Consider the following 7,206-nt stretch of genomic DNA (forward strand, 5'->3'; position numbering starts at 1 on the left):
CTCAGATGAGAAATCAGTGATTTTTTTTCTTTCCAATTATATGTTTTATAGAAAAAAAATGAATAAGAGTTTACCGTATAATGATCATTTATTTTCAAACATATAAATAGTAAATCGTTTCTCAAAAAACGAGTTGATAACTGAGTTTCTGCCTTTTTTTGACCAAAAACAACAAGCAAACAAACAGTCATTTTTGCTATTAATGATGCCGTGTTGGTTGTTTTCTCTGCAGTCTGGAGAAAGCGTGGAGTCGGACAAACAGCGACACAAAACATGAATCACGCGAGCTGTTGCAAAACTTTTAATTTGACATGTTTCTCTTTCTTTTCCTCACGACCAACGTGACAAATGTTAACAGCTCACAGAAAACCTCCAGCACAGCCTCTGTGATGCAGACAGGATGGATTCGTCTGACAAAATGAGAATTAAATGGAAGTCTCAGCCTGATAATCAGGTTTGGTGCAGCCGCGGCAGCAGATGTCGGAAAATGAGAAAAAAAAAAAAAACAACCAACAACCAGAAAGTTAGAGCGAAAAGGAAAATCAGTGTTGATCCAAATGACTGTGGAGGGATGAAGAGAGACAAAGGAAGGGAAGAGGAGTGAGCGGAGGAATCAAGAGAGTGAAACTGCAAGATAAACCTCCATCAGCGGCAGCAGCTTAGGCTCTAATAAATGTTTGGTGTGGAGTAAATTGGCTGCGGCCGCTGGTGTTTGACCACAGTCTGCTCTGTCACTGAGCCGCACAGCCTCTGAACTCACATCTGTAACACACACACACACACACACACACACACATGCTCTTCACGGCTGAGGCCCGGAGAGCAAATAAATATTTGTTTGCTCTGTGGACACAGCAGCGGCAATAAATACATAAATACAAGGACAACAAATCCATCAGTCGATTCTGCGGTGTTCAGGAACTCGGCTGCATCCCATCACTCCCTCCGTCCACACAAATATTAGGTCTCCATTTTCAACCGTCCAGACAAAAGTGTAGAGCTGGAATTTTCAGACTAAAATGGAGGCAGTGGTGTTTTTAAACCTATTTGTATTAGCATCTGCACCCTGGCTCGGTCCACACAATGTTTTCATTTGAAAATAGCATTTGCGATCTACGTCCAGAGTAGCGTTTTCATCTCCAGGTTGTGTCCACACTCACAGAACACACTGTATTTCCCATCACAGGCTTGTACATCATAACTCAACTTTTCAGGTCTCAATTTTCAACCATCCAGACAAAAGTGTAGCTAGCCCTGGAGTTTTCAGTCTTAAATTCGGTCAGCAGCATTTTACAATGTATTTGTTTTAGCATCTTCACACTGGTCACCTGTACATCTTAGAAATCATTTCAAGGCTCTGTCCACACGACTACTGTTCCATTTGAAAATGGCATTTTCAATCTGCGTCCAGACGAGTGTTTTCAGCACGGGATGAAAAGCAATCTGTGTCCACATTAACAGAACATACATTACAGGCTTGTACGTCACAACTCAACGCAATTTCATTTTTAAAGGTCTCCATTTTCAACCGTCCAGACAAAAGTGTAGCTCTGGAGTTTTCAGACTGAAAATGGAGGCATCTGTGTTTTACAATGTATTTGTTTTAGCATCTTCTTACTTGCTCCCTGTACATTTTAGAAATCATTTCAAGATTCTGTCCACATTTGAAAATGTCGAGTGTTTTCAGCTCTGGATAAAAAGAAAGTCTGTGTCCAATTTCAATTTGAACTTTCAATCTCCACTTCCAACCATCCAGATGAAAGTGTAGCTAGCCCAGGAGTTTTCAGACTAAAATGGAGGCAGCAGCATTTTCAAACTTATTTGTTTTGGCGTCTACACACAACAAAGTTTTAATTTGAAAATGGCATTTTCAGTCTGCCTCCAGACGAGTGCTTTCATCTCTGTAATCCATGACCACATTAACAAAATGTATTTCACAGCACAGTCATCTACATTGTGTCTCTACAGATGACATTTTCATTTTTAAAGGGTCTCAATTTTCAACCGTCCAAACAAAAGTGTTTTCAAATACTCAAAATTCTCAGGTGTTTATTTTATTTTAGCACAAAACCACTAAAAACATCTCTGCCAGTGAAGACAAAATGGCAAAAGGTTCACCCAATAAAATTTAAAAAACTTTTCCAACAGAAAACTGAAATTCATAGACCGCAAACTCTTCCACACCAAACCCCATTGAAAATAATCAGTGATTTTAACAACACAGCACACAGGAGTTGTTGATCCACTGCTGCCTCCATCACTGAGTTCAAACTGTTATTTTATGAATTTGGCATGTGAAATCCTTCATTCAAATTTAGCTCAGGGACCTAAACTGATCACACGAAGCAGCAGTGGAACAGCAGCTTCTGTGTCCATGTGAGCTAAAAACGTTGATTTTCTCTATGGAGTTTGGTGTAGGGGAGAAAACAGTTTCCGAACTTAAGTCTCCAGTTAGAAATAGGCAATAAAATCTGCTTTGACTTTAATTTTCCTCTTACTCAATTACTGCCTTGCTCTCACTGTTGTCTTCTTCAGTCTGTGTGATTTTCAGAGCGGGTTTGAAGCCGCTTTTATCTGCAGCTTCAGTTCTTTGTGTTCAAAAAACACACCAGAAAACACCACAGCAGAATCATCGTGGAGTCAACACAAACACACACACACACACACTTTCATACAGGAAATAAGTCAAACTGTTTCCAAACTGAGTCCATGTTTGTGTGTGTGTGTGTGTGGGATGATGAAATCCTGGTGGAGGATCTGGCAGAGGTAAAAAACCATATGGCACATGAAGGTCCATGTTTACCAGGACGCAACAAAAAAACACTGGAGGAACGGAACGCACGCCAACGCATGAAGGAGCAACAACTGTTTCCACATTTTTAAAAAAAGACACAGCCAGGGACACGCTTTCATTTTGAAAATAAACAACTTCTGAGGATCAAGAAGACGGCGAGTGAGCCGGAGCTGAAACCAAACCAAGAACATTCAAAGGATCATTCTTCCTGTGTTTCTTATTTCAACACATCCTGTTAAAATATGACCAAAAAAAACAACAATGACTGTTTTTTGCATAAATTATGTCCAAATCCCTGCACGTCTTATTCCTCTGAGCACATACAGTAAACAATCATCCGCTGGCCCAAATACTCATTTTAATGATTTCCTGCTGACAGTGACAAATGTGCCGGTTTTTTTCACCGTTTTTAATTTACAGTAAACAAATGATTTAGTAAATTACATTTATTTTAGTGAGCTGTTGTTGTTTTTAGAAAACGTATGTTTGGTGGGAACCAATGAGCTCGGAGCTGAGTTGGTGGGGGACGGTGTGACGTGCGCACTAAGACATTGGTTTTAATGAGATTTGTTACAGCAATATGAATGTAAGGTTTTTAAAGTGGGTCACCTGAGGGTCACTCATTCCAAACACAATTTAGTGTGTGAGTTCTGGTATAAGAGGCCTGATCAGACTGGGATCAGTGGTGGTGGACTTCCTTGAACCACTTACAGCCAGACTTCCAGCAGACATTTTGAACTATATGACTGATTTACTGTGAAACAATTATGCCTATAACAGTAAGAAGTAACCGTGTTTGGACAGTGGTTGTCATCTCGGTGTCTTTAACTCCAGGTATGTGACGATTTCACGGTTTTTCTGAGAGGATACGTTTCCCACGTCTCCACCGCTCGCTCTTCTCATCCACACTCTTGCTACCTAGCATTACCATACAGTCAGTCTACGACAGAACAATCCTGTCTCTCTAAACCTACTTTCTTACACAACTAAACTGCATTAAATAGGTTTATTTTCTGCTTGAATACATTTGTTCACTTCTGTGGCAAAACTGGTGACTTTGGAAAGTAGCTACAGGTACAACAACAGAAGGCTGGCAAAAATTGGGAACATCCTTCCCGACTTCTGACGATCGAAAACGCAAATAATAATCGTTTTTGTACAGTTTTGAGGACATTCTGGGTGTCTTTCTACGCAGACGACGACATGATGTTTTTCTAAGTTTGCAAAAATGGGATTTCTCTGCCAAAACCAAACCACATTAATCAGCATTAGATGTCATCGTTCATTTATGTCACTCTGTAGACGTAATAAAGACGTTAAAAGGGTAATTTTCACTTTAGAACATAAGTTTAGAACGTTTAGTTTACGGTATAATTTCTGTATTCGAAAATTCATCTGTTAATCCTCAGGTCGCCTGGATTTAATTTGATTCTATGGCTGTAGAATTGTCAAAAACATGTTCAAAGAGTGAGTTGACCGTAATGACAAGTATATGGGCACAATGCTCAATTCCTCTGCTTTCTCTCTGCGATTGAATTTTCTAGATATAACAAAAGTTGTAGGAGTTACGGCAATGAGACGTACACATGAAGAGTTAAAGTGTTTCCCTCAGTTCAGTTTTGTGTGTGAGGCTTCATCTTCTCACAGCTTTGACGTCCTGGGATCAGGATGTTCGGAGGATCGTTGACGGCGGCGTTCCTTCTTCCTCTTCTCGCTGACGTTGACGTTACAAGCTCGTCCTCGTGCAGCCGCCGTCGCAGTTCAGGACAAACACGGTCGCTAACATCAGGTCTGTGAAGCGTAGCAGCCGCTTGTGTCAGCGCTGTCCCCGGGACGCGAGCTGTTTACATCTGTCGCTGCTGTCTGACATTTTTACTCAGCCCCGTGTGTCTCCGTGTCTCCGTCTCTCAGCCACCTGTCTCTCATACACAGTCAGTACATTTACAAATTTAATCTGGCTAAGGCCGTAGTCTGACTAAGACAGACAATCGGACAACTTTCTGAGTCTGAGTTTACATGCGGAGAAAAGATTTATTGTCCATGTACGTGTGCCTCCGTCTCCGTAGGTGGCGCTGTATCTCTCTATAAGCTAGTGTAACAAACAGTGGACAGTGAGATGGATTTTAGTCTGACTAAGTGTTTACATGTGGGAGGAATCAGACTATGAGTCACATGATCCAGGTATGTGAGTCAGACTAAAATGGAGCTAGTCTTAGTTTGACTAAGTGTTTACATGCAGATGTAATCAGACTATGAATCTCTTTATCTAGGTATGTTAGTCCGACAAAGACCAGCTCCATTTTAGTCTGACTAAGTGTTCACATGCAGGAGTAATCAGACGATGAGTCACATAATCCAGGTATGATAGTCTGACTAAGACTAGCTCCATTTTAGTCTGACTAAGTATTTACATGCGGGAGTAATCAAACTATGAATCACATAATCCAGGTATGTTAGTCCGACTAAGACTAGCTCCATTTTAGTCTGACTAAGTGTTTACATGCAGGAGTAATCAGACTATGAATCACATAACCCAGGTTTGTTAGTCCGACTAAGACTAGCTCCATTTTAGTCGGACTAAAGTGCTTACAGGACATTAAGAAAACGGAGATGGTATCCTTGGTATCCTAAACTCGAGGGTATGTGATGTTTCTACGATGTTCCCGACACTTTCTGGTATTTTTGTATCTAAACATCTGACCTGACACTGGTAACAGAGACCATCACCTCCTCAGGTTAATGTTCACTGACGTTATAAATCAAGTGAGAAATAGATTTTTTTTCTCGACACTCGCTCCATTCCTCACATTCACTCATTCATGCTCCTGGCAAACGAGGAAAACTTACAAATCGCCCTTTAATGTTGCTGGAAATGATTACTTTTTTTTTTGCCATTTTCTCCATTAATGGATGTAAAACACAAGCCAAACACACAGAGCTGTGAGCTCCAGGTCTGGGCCGCTCGCCCATCAATGACATCCCTGCGTACGCTGGGTGGGAGGGGTCAAAGTGTGTGTCCATGTGTGTGTGCCTCTTCACAGTGGCGGCGTGTTACCATGCTGTTGCCGTGGTAACAGCTGTAAACTGCCTTGTCATGCCTGCAGACCTCAGCGGGGAGCTGACAGTAACATCTGAGAAGATGGAGGTTATTAAAAATGCCATTTATTTGAATGGGGTTTGGTGCAGAGCTGCAGTTTTAAAGCTGCTGCTGCTGCTGTTAATTGTTTTTGTGTGTCTGTGTTTGTGTCTCTGTTGTTGTTTCTCTGTCATGAACAACACTTTTTTTTATTTACAGATGTTTCTGTGATTCTAATGTGTGTGTTTTTGATTGATTATTGATTGTGATCGATTTAGAAAGGAGTCTTTTATTCCCTGCAGGGATTTTTCACTGACGTTCTCAAGCTGCAGCTGTTCATTCACAGGCTGCTGCTGCCCCCTAGTGTCTCCCTGCAGCTACAGCATCGCAGCGGCTGCTGTAATAAAAATAATTATAATTATAATAACGTCAGCTTTTATAACACAGGTTTAGCTGGAGGTGATGAGCTTTCATCCATGCAGATTATGTCAGAGAGGTAATCTGGGATTGGTGCTGAGACCTGATGACGCAGGCTGGAAACAGGCTCAGTTTTTCTTTTCTGTTGAAAAAAGAAACTTTGCTGTTTTCATGTCATTAAATGAATTAAAGGCTTTTAAATGTAATTTTCTGTCTGCATTAAGACGACATTTACCTTTTTATTCCAGACAGAATTAGAGTTATTATGGTCTGTCTGTGCATCAGTGGTTGATCCAAAAGAAATGAACAATTTATTGATTAAATCACTTTGTTTTTGCTGTTTTGATTCATAATAGAGGTCATTTTGTATTAAAACTATAAAACTACAGCAACTGAGACCAAAACTAATGTTTACTGATGTTATAATTCTGTTATTTATAAAAATATAATCCTGATGTGGACCCTCATTTACCACTTAAAGTAAACAAATCTATTCATCTAAGATTTAGATTTTATAAATACATAAATGATTGTGTTATGTGTTTTTTCCCCTTCTTTTATTTCATGTATCTGTTTTTTTTAATCCATTTTTATACAAACTGCATGTAAATTTTGAATAAAATTGTTATTAAAAAACAAAAAATGACATTTAGAACCAGTGGAACGGTCGACACAATCCCACATTGGCTTCAATCTCCTTCTTTTTAATGATTTTAACCACATTCATGTGAACCTGGAGGTCCAAAAGGGAGAAAAAACGACTTCATAAACCACTTAAAGTTTCATAAGTGGTAAAAACCACAAAGATATAATGGTGATAAATGGTCAAACTTCTTAAATCCCAAACTTTTCCCTCTTAAATACGACCTTAAATCATATTCCAGCTCCTTCATCATCTGAGACGACGGCAGCAAAATGA

This window comes from Solea solea, chromosome 14 (assembly GCF_958295425.1).
Source record: "Solea solea chromosome 14, fSolSol10.1, whole genome shotgun sequence".
NCBI classification, from domain to species: Eukaryota; Metazoa; Chordata; class Actinopteri; order Pleuronectiformes; family Soleidae; genus Solea; species Solea solea.